The sequence below is a fragment of the Gavialis gangeticus genome, unplaced genomic scaffold (genome assembly GCF_001723915.1).
Source record: "Gavialis gangeticus isolate Ggan-Ray unplaced genomic scaffold, GavGan_comp1, whole genome shotgun sequence".
Classification (NCBI taxonomy): Eukaryota; Metazoa; Chordata; order Crocodylia; family Gavialidae; genus Gavialis; species Gavialis gangeticus.
The window spans coordinates 69,947,201-69,964,688 of NW_017729034.1; positions in this window are offsets into that span (position 1 = coordinate 69,947,201).

Here is a 17,488-nt window from a genome sequence, read left to right on the forward strand (position 1 = left end):
TTTGTTATTGCCAGTAGGCCTATTGTTTTGTTACAGCCGGGTGGGCTTATGGTTCTGTTGTGTATATCAACCGGAGGACCGGGTGAGGCTGTAGGGGTGTGGGGAGGCCTCACAGGAGATCCCCAGCAGTCCGGGGGTTTCCTGGGTGCCCCGTTTGGGCACCGAGCAGTGCCGGGAAGGCGCAGCAGCTGGGCACCAGTGTGGTGCGGGGTGTGGGGATGAGACCCCAGCCCAAGAGGGCCGTACTTGGCCCAGTGAGGACGTAAGACCCTGAGAAGGGTCAGGGGGCCAGGCACAGCTGTATGCCACCTGAGCCCCGGCGCCAGTGAAAGCCCGAGACAGGGCTGGTGCGTAGGCTCAGCGGAGAGAGCCAAGGGTGCGAGAGGTGCGGGAGCAGGCTCCAAGACAGCCAAGGGCATGCGGGAAGCGCGTGGCATAAAGACCCCGAGAAGGGTCAAGGGGCCAGGCACGGCTGTGCGCCACCTGAGCCCGGGTGCGGTTTTGGCATGGGACAGGCCCCGCGAGGGCAAGAGCGCGAGAGGCACAGACACAAGCCCCAGCGAGGGGAAGAGCGCAAGTGGCGCGTGGTGTAGGCCCCGGCGGGGCCCGCCTGCAAAAGTGAAGCCCAGGGAGGGCTAGTCCAAGAGGGAAGACACTAAAAACGTCCGGAAGAGCTGCAAGGCTTGGGGTGTGCTAAAGGGGAGGTAGGAGGCACGCATAGCCCATAAGGCTGGGGTGCACCAAGTCACCCTGAGATCATAGGAGATCCTAGGCAGCCTCCCATATTAACTATTAAGATCAAAGACGTGGCGGGCGAGAATTAAGAGGGTGCTGGATCTCCTAATTGACACGGCAGGGGGACCTAGCAGGATCACGGCCGCTCGTAGGCCCCACCCCGTGACAATTTCCATCTTGCCTTGCTGGCACAAAATGATGTAATACCTGTATGGGAAGAGCAATGATAACATCTATGTCCTGGTTCTGAACACATTAGGTGCATCTACACATGTGCATTTACTGCCAGTAACCAAAATTACTACGCAGTACGGGCACACGTCTACATGTGTGCACATATACTGTGCTGTAAATATGGTGACTTATGCCAATTTAAGCATAAATTTGATACCTAAATCATGCTGTAAGTATCAAATTTATGCTTGATTAGTTACTGTGCAGTAATGCACGTGTAGATACCTTACTGCACAGTGACACTGTGTGTGTAGACTGACTTGGGACTAACTTTAGTCCCAAGCCAGTCCACACACAGCATTAATGCACTTTAATGGCTGCACATGTAGACGCCGACCTATTCCTGCTTACTGCACAGTAAAGTTAAGCCAGCATAAATGCACGTGTATATATGCCTGTTTAGTATGAACTAGAAACTTTCAGGAGTCTGATCAGATGAAGACTGAGCTGAATGCATGTGCAGTAAATCAAAATACTGACTGTGCCTGCCTGGCTTCAAGCGCCTGCTCACGTGCCGCCTTGGCCCAAGCTGTAGAGCGCGTGCGTTCCCTGGCTTCGTGGATCCCCAGAGGTGGGCTTCAGTTGTCCCTCTGGCCTCCCCCAAACTCACCTGCCACGTCTTTGAATGTTATACCAATGGGGGGAAGCCTCAAAAAACCCCTCAGGAGTGGCCACTCCGCTCATCGGATTTTCATGGGGCACCACCTTCCCTACAACCCAACCTTACGCCAGCCTCTGGTGGGATGCCTGGTCTTGAAACAGCTGCCCCTCCAGTGTGGATGGTCCTCGGAAGTGCTGTATGGAATTTGTTGCTTCCTGGTGCCTCAGACTGTATCCCCCTTGCTCCTTGGGGAAGAATGATTGGTCAGCTTGAGCCCTAGGCCTGGGACCCCCTTGAGCAAATTGGCTGGTTTCCTGGGGCCAGTGTGGGTGCCCCTGTCAGGCCGGGGCAAAGAAAACAAAATGTAGAAGAGAGGAAAAAAACCCAAAAACCCAAAAGTCCAGTTCAGCATTTTACTGGCCGGCTCTCCCAGACCTCCTGCCTGCCCTTGGCAGTGCTCCTTCAATGCTGGTCCCTCAGGGTTCACTTTTCCTTTCCGTGCCCAGCCTGTTTGCCCGACCTGGTACCTGGGAGTGACTGGGCAGGGAAGCTTCTGCTCCCTCGGAGTTAGCCTCAGCCTTTTCCTCCAGGTCGCTGTTCCTGCCGTGCCGCCATTCAGTGTTTCCACCACTGTGCTCCCCCAGAGGTATTAGGGGTGAGCCACTCCAGATGCTCCTCCCCTTCTGGGGCTCAATCTCTGCATCCCAGGTGGGAAGAGTACCTGCAGCTTCTGCTACCACCCATTGACCAGGCGATCCTTGTTTGTGCTGGCTCCATCGATTGCCAGCATGGAGAGCCTCCACCTCCTCACTAGCTCTCCCTGCCTTTCTGCCAGAGACTGCTTTTATCCTCACCAGCTGGTGTGTCCCTGTGACGTCACCCGCCGACTTTAAACGTATAAAGGTGCGGCTTGTAAACCATGCAGGCTCTTCTCCTCGCCCTTCCAGAGTCACTCCTCCTGCAGGTAGGTGGTTGTTTTCTATTTCTTTTTCTATGTTCATGTTTTTTTCTGTGCTGTGCTTCATGGGCGGGGCTTTCTGGTCCCTCCTCTCACTACCCCCGGGACACAGACCAATATTATGAAAAGCCCTCTTACTCGTGGATAAATCCTAGGACTTCTGAACTCTCAGAAGAATTTCTACATTTGATAGGAGTATGTCCAGAGTTCCCCCAAAGAGCTGAAAGAGTTTCTGTTACCAGTAGATCAGCCAATTTTTAGTGATATAGGTCAAGTACAGACATTACACTTTTACTGGTATAAGTGATCGGAAACTGGTCTATACCCATAACAGAACAGAAGTTTGACACACATAGATTGGTTTAAAAACAGTGGAACCTGTCTAAGATTTGTTCCCCCATGCCCCACTGAACAGCGAATGTGTGTCCTTTTCACTACTGATCTATACTATGCTGCTTACAGAAAACTGCATAACTTAGATTGATTCTGCCCCAGGCTTTTTGAATGTCTGTACCTAGCTACAATGCACATTGACTACATCATATTCTTTGTCTAACATGAAACAACATCCGTGCAAACTAGTTCTGAAGCATTGATGCATTAGGTGAAATCCTCATCCCACAAAGGTCACTTGTTTGATGTGTGTGGGCTTTTTTTCCTTCCTGAACAATTCTAGTCTGGTTATCACTTTGTTTATGAGTTTGTGATAACTTTGATCATAATACATAATCTTGAGGTAAAACAAGGGGTATTTTGAAAGGGTTGAGGTGGGGTGGTAGCGGAAAATAATATACATTCTGGAGGTGGTGTCCCAGAGCAGGATCAGTATTCAATGCCCTAGCTTCATCCAGGTTTTTTTTCAGAGTGGTAGGTATCCTTGGTCTGTAAAGAGATTATTTTTTAGAAAGAAGGCAGTACTTTGAGTATTCATCTAGCAGGGTATGGATTCTACTCCATCCTTCCTTTGTAAAAAAGGAATAGGTCAACTAGCTAAAGCTACCATAAGATCCCTTAGTAAAAAACAGAAATTGTGCAAAAAGCCATTATGGGAGAGAGAGACAGAAAGACAGAGATGTTTTAAATGCATGTTTACACTCTCCAGTGGAGGCTGGCCAGGCATCCCTGAAATGAAATACTTTACCTAGCACTTCTCTGATACTTGACACAGGAAAGGAGATCTAAATATATTGAGAGCTCCAGGTGCCACAGGCCCACTTCTCGTGAGTTTACCCAAATAAATAGCTTTACACAATCAAGAAAAACTAAGGTTAATTGTACACCTTTTTCAATAGCATTTGCATTCTAAAAATGCCCTTCATTACTCATTCTTAGATGGTGGTATTACTGTTGATTTTGTTTGGATTTGTTTATTTAGTTTTATTATAATTTTTTGGCATCATTTACATGATGGTATCAACCTTTCCTTTGTCCTCTATGAGTACAAGTCACTTAATTCGTTATGCAATATTTAGTATGCCTTAACTGATTCACAAAGAATGGTGCCAGATTGACCATAAGATATTTAAGAACTTTTTTTTTTAAGTTAAGTCTCCATGGTCATTCAGGTCTGGATCCCCAAGGTACTTAGGCACTTACCTGTTTCTTTAGGAGTCTAATGTCGCTGTCTAGACATCCCTTCTGTCCTCAAAAATACTACTTGACTGCTTTCTGAGGCTACATTCTTTTGCTGCCCCAAAAAACTGCCTATTAGCTGAAGTGACCCTCACTACCCCCCAAGTAAGTTATTGTGCAGTAAGTGGGAATAGGCCAGCATCTACACATGCAGGCGTTAAAGTGCATAAATGTTGTGTGTGGACTGACTTGGGACTAACGCAAGTCCCAACTCAGTCCACACCCACATAATTACAGCTCAGGAAGGCATCTACACATGTGTCAGTCGGCATAAGTCACTATATTTACTGCACAGTACAGGCATGCACATGTAGACGGCTGCCTGTACTGCACAGTAATTTTGGTTACTGCGCAGTAACTGCACGTGTGCAGACATGCCATTTATGAAGCAGGTCACTATAAACCAGATCAATATTACATGTGGAGGCTGGTTCTCCACACTACATGGTTTCTTCTTGTCCCTCCTCTCCCCGGCACTGCTGTAACTGGCTGCTTTAGTACCTGGCCAGAACTCTATTGGTTCCCCCTTTTTTTTTTCTTCTTTGGTTGGCACTTTTGCCAATGAGCTCCCTTGCACTGCTTGTTCAATAAAAGCTATTTTTCTAAAAACCAGATGTGTCCTTGCTCAACCACAGCCCCTCATCATTTCCCCCCTTCAAGTAGCACTGCCCCTCCACCTCATCCATGCACGACATGCTAGGCTGGGTGCTTGCTCTTATTTTCAGGTGTTGGAGCCACAGCACTTCCATGCTCACCCTTCTACCTAGAATGATAGTGCACTGTATGTATGGATGCTTCTGATTCATGATTATTTTGAACCAGTTCCCAGTCAATCATTTGGCACTGAGGAATGGTTTGACTGTTAGGTGTATCCATAACTCAGAGAGTCCTGATTGAAGATTCTGTTCAGGCTCAATTCTGTGTCAACTAAAACCAACAGGATGCCATTGGGTGCAAGGTCAGACTCTGTTAGAAAAAAAAAACAGGTGATTATACAGAAACATACCACAGTTAAGAGGTTACTTTTGAGCATGACAGTAAACATGCACTATGATTTGTAACAGACCCAGACACATCCCCTCAGGGCCAAATCTAATTAAGTAAAATGCAAACAATCTGATGTATGAAATAGACTTAGGCGCCAGTCTTGACCCAGGTTTCCAAGGTAGTATAGGACACAGTAGCCTGATGCAGCTGAGCAAATGGAGTGGAAACCATGCAAGCTTTCTATATAAGCAAACAAGAGGAAATGGTGAAGGGGCCTACTCAGGATTATGGGGCTGCAGGTGCTCATGCAAGTGGAGGGGTGAATGTGAGGTAGGACAGCAGGGAAGCAAAAACAATAAAGGCCAGAAAGAAGAACCTCCAAACAGAAACATGGAAGAGAAGAAGGTACCTGCCACAAAGGATGTTTGAGAGGGAAGAAAAGATGAAGCACAGAGATCTGGTATGAATGGAGCCTAGTGAATAGAATGGGTTGGGTAAAACTGAGAGCTATAAGGAGAGCAGTTTGGGTTAGGACAGATGTTTCATTGGAGCTAATGAAAACAGACATAAGAGGGAACCCCTGTAAGTTGTATAGGAACCTGACTCACTTGAAAGAGCTGGTTTAATGCCCATTCCTCCATCTTTATACTCTTGAACTTACATTGCAAAGGCTCATGCTCACTGAATGGGTGGTTACCTGACAGCTGCAGGTGCATCTGGATGTTAGCAGATTCCTGAAGCCCTATCACTCTGGCTTCGATCTTGGGTATAACACAGAGACCACACTTGTGGCCTTGCTCAATAACTTCATGTGGAGATAGACAGGGGAAATTGTGCCCTGTTGATCTTACTAGATCTTTCAGTAGCCTTTGACCATGAGGTGCTGATAAAACATTTACATGATTTACACAGAACCATTCTTATTTATTTCCGCTCTTTCCCAGCAGGAAGGTTCTGGAGGGTGGTGATGGGTGAGTACTTTTCATCATGGGCAACTGGTGCCTCCCGAGTCTGGGTGGGGCACCAGATCGCCGATGAGGGGGAGTCCTTCAGCAGCCAATCGCTGATTGGGGTGGGGGTGAGTCCCCAGGGGCCGATTGCCAAGCCAGCGGTGAAACTGGAAGTGCACTTCTGGTTACATGGCTAGCGCTTCCAGGAGGTGCACGGCCAATCTCAGGGAGTGTATGTACACCTGTGTGCACCCCCTGCGCATTGCTAATGCTTTTCGCCCTCTCAGGACTTTTTTTGTGGGGACCCCTGGTGTTCCATTTTGCTGAACCTTCTCCTATTCTTATACAAGAACTACAGAAACTACAGTGAAGGTCGACAAGCTTTGGTTATAAAGCCATTTTGAAGAGCAGAGACACTGATACATGAAATGCGGAGGCTGCTGGAGGCACACTAATTAGCATGCTTTAGCGGGCTGTAATTACACTGCGTCGGAGCAGGCTCCCCACATGTCTAAACGCACCCTAAATGCTGGAGGCTGCAAGTGAGAGAGGAACAGTGGAAAAAAGCCCTGGTCATACCTAGTTCACTCTCCATTTCTGCATCTGGTCTTTTCCGCTGTGTGACACAGGATACTGAGCAAGAAGGACCTATGATCTGACCCAATAAATTTAAATTCTTATGTGTATAGGAGGCCATTGGGCAAGATTGTATAGAGATTTGGATGGAGGTGCCATCAGTGTGCTGATGACACCCATTTCTCTTCCTTCCCTATCCAACCATGGCCTGCAGTTTTGGTCCTTATCCCAGTGCCTGCCTACTGTCAGGGAGAGAGTGCAAGTGAATCAAGTAAAGCTGGATCTAGATGAGACAGAGGCAATAGAGGATGGTAAACCTCCTGACTGATGGGGTTCAACTTCCTTTTATCACTCAGATTTGCAGCCTTGGAGTGCTCCTGGATCCTTGCTGTACCTGGATTTCCATCTGGTGAGAAGGTTGCAAATTCTTTCTGACTTAAATCTGACCACCATTATCCATTCTTTCATTACCATAGTAGATTACTGTTATGCACTCTAGTGGGGCTGTACTGGATGACTGTCTAGAAGCTGCTGGTGGTGCAGAATTCAATGGCATGCCTTCTGACAGGGGCAGGTTCCCAGAAGTGCATTATCTGATGTTCCAGAGCCTGCACTGGCTCCCAGTAGCTTGATGGCTGCAACTCGAGCTGCTGGTTTTGACTTATGTGGCCCTACATGGTCTGGGCCCTGTGTACTGCTTTTACCCGTTATGTTCCACTTTGATCCTAAGGACAGCCACAAGCACCTCCTGCAAGTACCATTTGTGTGGCAAAAGCACAGGGAAGAAGATTGCATATCTTTAAGGGTTAGGCTATTTCTCAGGTCCCCTTCAGGACATTATTGTTGCACTTAATAGAAAGCTTGATGGTTGTGTGTGTGTTCGTATGCGTGTGTGCGCACACATGCACGCGCATGTGCGCACACACGCAAGCATGCACATGCACTTGCTATTTCCAGAAATAAGAAAACCTCCTTGTATAAGTGGCTCCTGCCACTCCGTGAACACAACCCACAAGACTACACTCAGTAGTAGCTCCTCTGCACTGGGACTTCCTTCCCCTTGCAGCCAGCCACAGCCCAAGCCTGGACATCTTCCAGAAGTACTGTTAGATCTTTTTATTTTGGCAGGTGTGCAGCAAGCAAAGTTTAAGTTGGGATACTGGTTAGGGAGTTTCTATTACATACCTATGCATCCTATTTAATAGTTTATCTACTTTTATACTTTATTCTGTTTTTTGACTGTAAGCCTCCCTGGGCCTCTTTTGGGAAGGGCATTATCTAAATCTAATAGGTGAATAAATTAATAATAATAATAACAATATTTTCTGTTTCTCCTCATGGCTGTTTCTTATTCTATCTCTGTTTCTACTGTTTTGTGTTATAAAACTATTTCTCTTATTTATTTTTCATTTCTCAGCACTAATAATAGACTTTGTCAACAACTTTAAATGTCCAGATTTAACATTGCTTTGTTGGAGCACTGTGTCTTCTTTTTTAGTTAATGAATGTCAGGTTGTGCTTACATATGTTATTTAAACGTTGATTTTGCCAGCCACTAAGCAGTTTTATCAAACACTTTGGCAGCACAGGGAATAAGATATCAAAGCTAATCAATTCTGTAGTGCTCAGTTTTGCTAATACTCAATTATATCCTACTCTGTAAGATGTCTCATTAAATCAAGCCATCAAGAGTCAGACCTCCCTGGATGTAGCTGTAAGCACTGGATTTACTTTACTAAGGCTTCCAGGAGCTATGGCATATCTGAGATTTAGAAGGTTATGAGATGTAGTTCAGAAGCAATCCCTTACCGTTTTAAAATACAGAATAAATCTTAATATAGGACTGGATTTCATTTATACGCTACCAATAAAGATAGAAGTAAAGGCCTTTCCAATCTGTCCATGGAAACCTGCCATATAGGAGCATTTTGCACTGCCACCAGGACGGCTGACCCCTGAAAGTCTCTCCGGAAAAGACAGCTCTCAACATCCCTTTTGAGTTAAAGAATCTTTATGAAAGCAGTGCCCAAAGGCACTCTGTGTCTGAACCCCAGAGTTGTGGGTGAAGTGAGTCTTATTCACTGTCCCTTTAGCTTCGGCATAGGGGCAGGGTTAGGGTGAGGTGCAGTGAAGTTTCTCAAACTGTTATGTGTGAAGCTGAGTGTTTTGCTTGCTGTTCTTTTTAAAGAGGAAAAAAAGCCATTTAAAGATGGATCTTTCCACTCATGCCTAACTGAAATACAAATTGCAAATCACGTATAGAACTCACTGTGGGTTTGGGATGGGAAGTTGTCCTGGGACAACCTGACAGCCACATGAGAACCATAGAGCACCATGCTTGCAGCTGCCTTGTCTTTCCAGGGCAGGGTAAGTGTCTAGCTCAGTGATTTTCAACCTGCATGCTGGGTCACCCAGGAGTTCTGCCAGATCTTTTTGAAGGACAACCATGAGCTGTCAGGAGATAAGTGAGGTGTGAGGAGAAAAGCATATAAATACAGGCTTAGGTTTGTCTTTGCCTGGATAATCCCTCAACCCAACTGCCACACCCCTCTGCAAGGAAATAGGCACTGTAATATATAAATTAGTTTTTGAAATTGGGTATCACTCAACTCGCAAAAGTGATGGAGGGGTGCCTCCACAGCAAAACCCCCATGCTTTTCTTTTTAAAAAAAATACATTCCCTCCCCTTCCCCAACCATTTCTGACTTTCCCTCTGCCCTCTCTATCCCTTGTAAGTAATTACAAGTAGTACTAGGTAAAGTAAGGTAAGTTCTTATACTCCCTTATAGTAACAAGCCCCTTCTATATTGTAAACAGTATTCTATTATGTTTGCATTGATTTTTACTGTTTTATATTGAATTTATATGATTTAGGCCTGTGTCTGTAAAGTAATGTCAAGTTCCATTTGTAAGTCAAGCCTCCGTCTTGTGTCTTCTGCCTGGGTATAACCTGTTGTACCAGGCAGTCCTTGGACTTACGACACAGTTCGTTCCTGAAAACCACATCTTAAATCGAAACGTTGAAACTCGGAACCAATTTTCTCATAAGAAACAATGTTATAAATGCGGGATTGATTCCTGAACCAAGGCCCAATATTCTATTTTCACCAAAAATACGCCAGAATCTTGTACTCAATCAATTATAGATGAGTAATATAGCTACATTAATGTATTTATATTGTAAATAGAAGTCATATTATTTTGGAAGGACTTCTATGAGGTAACTTTGCAGGACTTTTTGAAAGGCTCTTGGAGGGAGTCTTCTCAAGAGTCTTGGCTGCAGGTTTTTCTGGATTCTTGTCTGCTTTCTTAAAGAAAGTGTCCAGGGAAGTTTGGATGGATGTTCTCCAGGGAGATGAGCGACGCAGCGAACTCGTTCGCTGGCATGGCATGGCATCGGATCGAGCGTTGTAAAGTTGAAACTGACTTCATAAAGTTGAAACAGGGTGTCAATTTATAAACGTTGTAAGTGCGAAACATTGTAACTCGAAATGTTGTAAGTCGAGGACTGCCTGTATGTTGTAACTGTGACTCATGTCTAACCAGTCTCATGTAAATTGGTTCCTGAATGAATGGGAATGAATGAGGGTGCTTGAGGTACAATGGTAGCAAGCCTCTACTGAATGATCAACTCAAGGACCAGACTATCAACTCAACAACCGGACCATCAACTCAGTGACCCGACCATTGCCTTTCATTGACTCACCCAGGAACCACAGACCTCACCCAGGAACAGAGACGAAACCCAGATTTGAAAGATAAAGAACCTACAGGAACCCAACTTTTGGACGACAAAGACCCTACAGAAATCAGCAACCCCACCATTGTGTCCTACCAGACAGTGAGGACACCTGGATCTGCATGTATGCATCTAAGCAGCACTGTTTTTGCCTGGCATGTCCTTCCCATAGGAGACACAGGTAGCCCACTCCTATAAAAGGGGTGGTAGAGTGTGATCTCTTTGGGATGCCCTCTCCATCTGGGCCAGTTCTATGCCATGCCACCTATCCACCCAGAGGCCCTGCTGGCAACCCCATCCGGACAACATCTTGCTGGAGAAGACCCCAACTGGCCATCGAGGATCAACTCACAGCCCAGGATAGGTAGCTATCACCCACCTTCCTTCCCGAAGCAAAGGACCTGGACTCTGTCCCCACACACCTTGACTCGAATCCCTCCACCAAGCCCTTCTTCTCCTGCTACCATTGTGTGGGTGGGTGTGTGAGAGGTGCGTGTGTATGGAAACCAGTAATTTCATGGGGTTGTATAGTGTGCTGTCTGATTAATAAAACTGTTATTTTGAAACCCCAAGTTGGGTGTTTGTCTTATTGAACTCCCGACACTCCTCCTTGATTTCCCAGCTTTCTTCCTCAGTTCTTTCTGCCTCATTTCCAGCCCTGATCTCCCAGCTTTCTGCCCCTCCTTTCAGCCCCAATCTCATAGCTTTCTGCCTCTCTGTTTCCTGTATGTCTCCTCCTTGCCACCAGGCTTTTTCCCTTGCTTCCACCTTGGCACCAGGTGACCTCAAGTAACCTTGGGGCACAGTAACCCTAAGTGACCCCAAGTAACCCCAAAGGCACCTTGACCTCAATTTACCCCAAGCATCAAGTTACCCCAAATGCCCCCTAGTGTTATCACACAGCCATGAAAGTGCATGTTTGTGTATGTGCATATAATTGTGAATGAACACATAGAGTGTGTGTGTAGTTTGTGTTTGTGTGTGTGTGTGTGTGTGTGTGTGTGTGTGTGTGTGTGTGTGTGTGTGTATTTTTGTATCATGCCCTCCTGTCTAACAGTGCAATATTGAGATCCTGAGTGTTGATTTGGTGTGTGTCAAGTCAACACCTCGAGTTCAGCGAAGGGTGCCCTGAGTCCAAAAATGTTGAGGACCACTGACTTAGAGATTCATGTAGCAAATACTTGGCTTCAGATTGTATTGCTGTTTAATTCAAGCAACAAGCACATTTTGCACAGACTATAGTTTTCGGTATACTTGAACAACTCCTACCATTATGGGTTCCCAACTTAATTAACAGTAGCATAACAGAGGGTGGGGGGTGATGCCAACCAAGATAGCTGCCCTCTGTGCCAACTTTGGGGGGAATAAAGGGGCAGAAAAATAGCCTCTATTACAGACAGCAGCACAACAGCCAGCGCTGCAACACACATCAAGGCTGCTCAGGGTGCAAAGTTGCCAATACACCTCTTTTAATTAGTCCCTAGACTAAGCTGCAATGTAAATGTTTTAATAATAGTAAAATGAACACTTCTGCTGGGTGTGTGAATACAGAGAGTTAAAACCAAAAATCACAGTAAGTTGATTCATTTCTGACTATTAGTGAAATGCACAGATTAAGTATTGCCCTTAAACTCTTCTGAAAAATTGGCCACTGTGACTCTTCAAAGTTGTGCACAAGTCCCACTTGTTAATGCAGGGTCAGAACTTATCTAAGCCCAGGATCTGCCCCATCCCTTTCCTAAGAGAGTCCTGCACCGAGAATGGTGGTAGTCTCCTGGACAGCTTCTAATAAATTGTTTGCTACATGGCTAATCTGCCGTCACTTTTAGAAACGAATTTTGTCCCTCTAGCTTTGCAGTGATCCCAAAGACATCAGGGCAAATTCCTCCTCCATGGAAACCCATAAAAGTAGACATTTGTATTTCTGAGGACAGAACAGAGGACCTCAAGTTTTACCTCCTGTTTCTGAGCCTCTTCTGTTTGGAACCACAAGGCTTTCTCCTGCTGCTTTTTGTTGGGTTTTTTTTTATTTTGTTTTGTATCTGTGGGGTTTTTTTCTTATTTGTCCCTTTGCACTGCTGTTTCAACGCTATATATTTGTTGTAGAGGGAAGATAAGGTCAATAATAGCAAAATGTCAGTCCTGGTGCACTGTGAGTTGGCAGAGGAAATGGCAACCCTTAATTTTGCTCAGAGCAGAGTGTGCCATTTAACTGGCAGCGTTCCCATACTATGTACATTTCACTTCACTTCTTATAATAATGTGTATCAAACCTTTTTAATTTCCATAACTAACCCACATAAAACCATTTTTCCAAATAATCGCCTAATTTAGGCCTAGAAAATTTCTGCCCATCTGCATGCACACACAACATTGATGAGTCTCCCAAGTCATATTAAAACCTTCCAAAAGCTTAAGGATATCCAGATATGAGTCTTCAGTTCAACTAATTGTGATGAAAGGGGTGAATTGCAAACTACAGGTGCAGATCCAAATTTTCTTAATGTGATGGAACATCAGAGTCCATGGCATTTGATATCAGATACAGCCCAAGTAGATAAACAAGTAAACAAACAATATTTTTCTTCATGGGCATGTGCAAACTGGATACTTAAAGTATGTAGAGAATTCATATGCATATACAGCCTTTTCATGCAGATAAGTGTACATCCAAATATTGGGCCTGATCTGACAAAAAGCAGCTTAGGACACCCTTTGAAAGTACCACCCTCAGTATCTTATTAATGTAAGAAATGGTGTTCTTTTAAAAGATCAATGTGCCAGTTACAAACTAGTCCTTCTGGATTTATCCCTAAAATTAATCCAAGTTCAAAGGAAGAAACTCATTAAGTGAATTCCTTCTCAACTCCTCCTATCACCAAATATCAAATGCATGTTAATTAAACCTTGTACAGGACAGAGTCAGGCATACACTATCTTAATGTCATGTCTGCATTCAACACAGCTTTAGTGATATGAATCCTCAATGCAAGAATAAATCTATTACAGAAATCGCTGTGCCCCTGAGGTCTGACTTCAACAGGTTATTTTTGTTCATATGTGCTCTGCATATATGCAAGCCTTCCTGAAGATAGTGGAATCACTAAATGACTGAAATAGATGAATTGGTACAGGTTACACTTAAAAATGGTGTACACTAGAGAAGTCAGAGATTCACAGGCATTTAGGGCTGGAAGGGACCTTGTGAGATCATCGGGTCCAGCCCCCTGCTCTGGGCAGGAAAGACTGCTGGGGTCAAATAACCCCAGCAAGGTGTGCATCCAGTCTCCTTTTGAAGATCTGCAGGGTAAGTGCCTGCACCACCCCTGCTGGGAGTCTATTCTAGATTATGGTTACATGAACTGTGAAGTTTTTCCTTATATCCAGTCTGACACCTTCTTCTAGGAGTTTATAACCATTGCTGCTGGTTTTCCCCTGGGGCACTCTGGTGAATAGTTGTTCATCTAGCTCCTGATGCTCACCCCTGATATATTTGTAAGCTGCCACCAAATCCCCCTAAAGTCTTCTCTTTTCTAGGCTGAACAGCCCCATACCTGTCAGCTTTTCCTTGTATGGCTTGCTCGTGGATGATTACCTTGACCAGGATGTGATTTAAAAAAAAATTCAACCTAGTTGTCGTAGGCAGCAAAAGCGGGGACTAACGGGGCTTAGACCGCAAGACGCAGGGCAGTGGTAGGGCCACAAGGCAGCCCAGCCACAGGCTTCTTGCAGCTGCAGCAGGGATGGGGAGGGGCATGTGCAGCGGTGAGGAAGGGAGTGGGAGTGGGGCTGGAGTTAGGCAGGTGCTGCATAGCTGGGGTGCAGCAGGGGACTGAGCCATGAGTGGCTTGTCCAGGGGGCACGGCTCCTGCTACTATGCACACCCCAAGAGGCATGGGGGCACTCTCAGTCCTGTCCCCAAATAATTTTTTCTTCCTCCACCTGTACTAGTTGCATTGCTACAAGCCCTAGGATGGGTGCAATTATACCAGTATAAGGGTACCTGATCTCAGAATAAACTATGCCAACGTAAGCATTTTTGTCAATTTATATTTATATGGACAATAAGAATTTTATTGCTTTAAATGGAGCCACATAGGTAAAGCAGCAGAAGTTGATAGTACAGCCAAACCTTAAGTTTATTAAATCTAATCCTTTATGCAGTTATAGAGACATGTGCTAATCCACTCCAGCTGGTGAAAGTAGGAGAGATGCACTTTTATTCCATTTGGCCTCACCTAACTAACATGTGCTCTGCCTGGCACGGCTCAAACAGCTGTTATAGACAGATTGAGTTAAGATCAGTAACTTATTTCATGCACATCACCCATTAGTTGTCCAGTGATGAGCTAGGATCTGGTCTTCTTGCATGTTTAACATGACAAGGTCATTATCTTGATTAGAATCACTGATTATTACTCAATACAAACAATAGAGTTCTATATGTGTGTGCAAAACTAAGTAAAAAATTCATGATTAAGGCTACCAAGTGCAACATACAAAAATTCAGAAACATCAAAAATGCCCTGTGTAGCCTGGATTTAGTTCCCTATCTACTCCAGATATTAATTACATGCTCGGTTTGTTCAGAAAGCTTGACTCATTCATTGCTCAAGTTGGGTGGGTCTCAGGGAAAAAAGGCAGTTGTTCATATATCTTTTTTGTTATCAGTGTTTATTTGACTCCAGGCTATATTTCCTGTACATTGTGCAAACCCTGCTTTGAATACAGAAGTATTACATTCTTCATGGCTACTATTTCCATTTTACAGATGGGAAACTGTGGCAGAGAGACTTCAGCCAAAACTGATAACTTCCATTGATTTGGGGTTCCTCAATCAGTGGATATCTATTCTGAGACATCTGAGGTCTGATTTTTCAAAGGTGCTAATGTCCACAGCACTCACTCCCTTCAGCTGCACCTCTCCATTGTTCTGCAGCTGGAGTGAAGATGTGTTGCTCCACTTGGGATTCACAGTTCAGAACCACCTCTTAAGGGTAGTTTCTTTTTTTAAAAAAAATAAAATAATATCCCTTGTTATTTTTTTTTAATGCAGTTAGGGCCACTCTTGTTTTAAAGCATGGCTGGAGGAGGAGCCAAGCTGTTTAGCATTGTTCAGACTGAGGCATTTCTAGGCACAAAGAAATAAAGGTTTCTAGAGACTGTTTAATGTCAAAACCTGAGTCATGACTTTAGATGCCTGTAGGATGACGAATCAGGTGCCACTAGAACAATACAGCTACAACCTGGATATCCGTAGGATGAGGAAGCAGTTGAGAAGGGATTTTTTGAGATTGCAATTTTGGATGTAAGCATAACATTTGCTTAAATCCTACTTTAGGGCCCCAGTCCTTTTTTTTTTAATGTCATTAAGTAACTTACCAAAACTCGTATATTGAAGGAACCAAGAAGAGAATCTAGTTTACCTAGGTCCTTTACCATTTCAACCACACAGGTTCTAGTATCTGATGCAAACCAGGCAAGGAACCCACAGACAGCACCCTCATTTATTATGAACCTGTCTACTCCAGGCACTAAACAGAGTTGTAAAAAGGAGGGGAAAAATGCAGTCACGCAATTAAAAAATGCAGTCATGCAATTAATGCCTGTAAGAATACCCACTGCTTCCATGGTATCTTTTGTCTATAGATATCAAAGCTCCTGAGTGTCTTTATTTCTGTTTTACAAGTGGGAAAAACTGATGCACAGAGGGAGGAAGTGACTTGCCCAAGTCTAGTTACCCAGCAGATCAGTGACAGACACGAGAATACAACCAATATGTCTTGTTTCAGCCCAGTGCTCTACTTGCCAGGCAGCGGTGGTTCTCCTGTGCTTCACACCTCTAAATACCAGTACCAAGAACACTTATCTCAGGCTTAAATCACCTTTGCTTCATCATTTTCCAGTTCTTTGTGCATCTAAGAAGCATTGTTCTTGCCATTTTCCATTCTGTTCATTCATGAAAGAAACTTTTTCACTTTGCAGTCAAAGACTGACATTAAATGTTTGGGTTTCACAGACGGTGAATATTGTGTGTCAGCATACTCAGTGCTTGGAAGCCAGCCATCTGAAAAGGGTGGGTTTTTTATATATATCTTTTTTCCTTTGTCCAGATCATTGAGCTAGTGTCATTTACCATGTAAGTATATCTTAAATCTAGGTGGTGGTGGTAGAGGGTTTTCTCTCTGAAACGCCTGTAGGAGACACCGTGCACCCCACCCTTTTGAGAGAGTTGGATTCATCACCTTGCCACCTGTTCCACTTGTTTCAGATCCACCCTGGATACCATATTAGTTCCCCTAAGGGATGGTGCTGAGCATCCATGGCAGCTGTTGAACACCCCTTCTGAAGGACTCGGTGGCATTCTTCCTGGATTGCCCCATCTGTCCCATTCTGGTGCCCGGGGTTTTACATGCAGCCTTGAATCAGCATGTGGGGATGCAGCCAGCACTGCATGCTGAAATGCCATTGCTCTCGTTCATGTTCAGCATTCTCCGTGCAGTTACATCACGCTCTGCCTGTAACTAAACCCTGGGTTTTTGTCTCAAAAGTTCTGGTCATGTTTGTGCATTTGCTTTCCTTGATCAAGCTGCTGCTTCTCCTGTGCTTCTTAATAACTTCCAGGCAGGAGGGATCAAAGATGCTCATCTAGGATGGCATAATGCAAATGGAGTGTAATCCTCTTCAATTAGTAATGATCTAATTTAGCAAACGTGTTCAAGTCATGACACTAACACCACCGGCAGCCTGGGGAAGAAAGATGAAGCCTGCCTAAATGGAAGCACTGGGATTAAGCGTGTGTGTGTGTTGGAGGGGGGGTGATATACAATAAAGCTTTGCCTGCATTGTGGCAGGGGGGTTTTGTAGCAGTGCTTTCCAAGGGGAAACAAAAGCGAAAGACTTACTTCCTCCTGCTAATTGATGGGGGGAGCGGGTGAGTCACGCAGATGTTGCATTAGCAGCCCTCTCCCCTGGACTGGTGAATTGTAGCTTTAAAAGGAAGTGACATGAGGTGGGGAGAGACGTCAGCTGAGAACCACTCTTTTTTTTTTTTTTTTTTTTTTTTTTTAAACCCC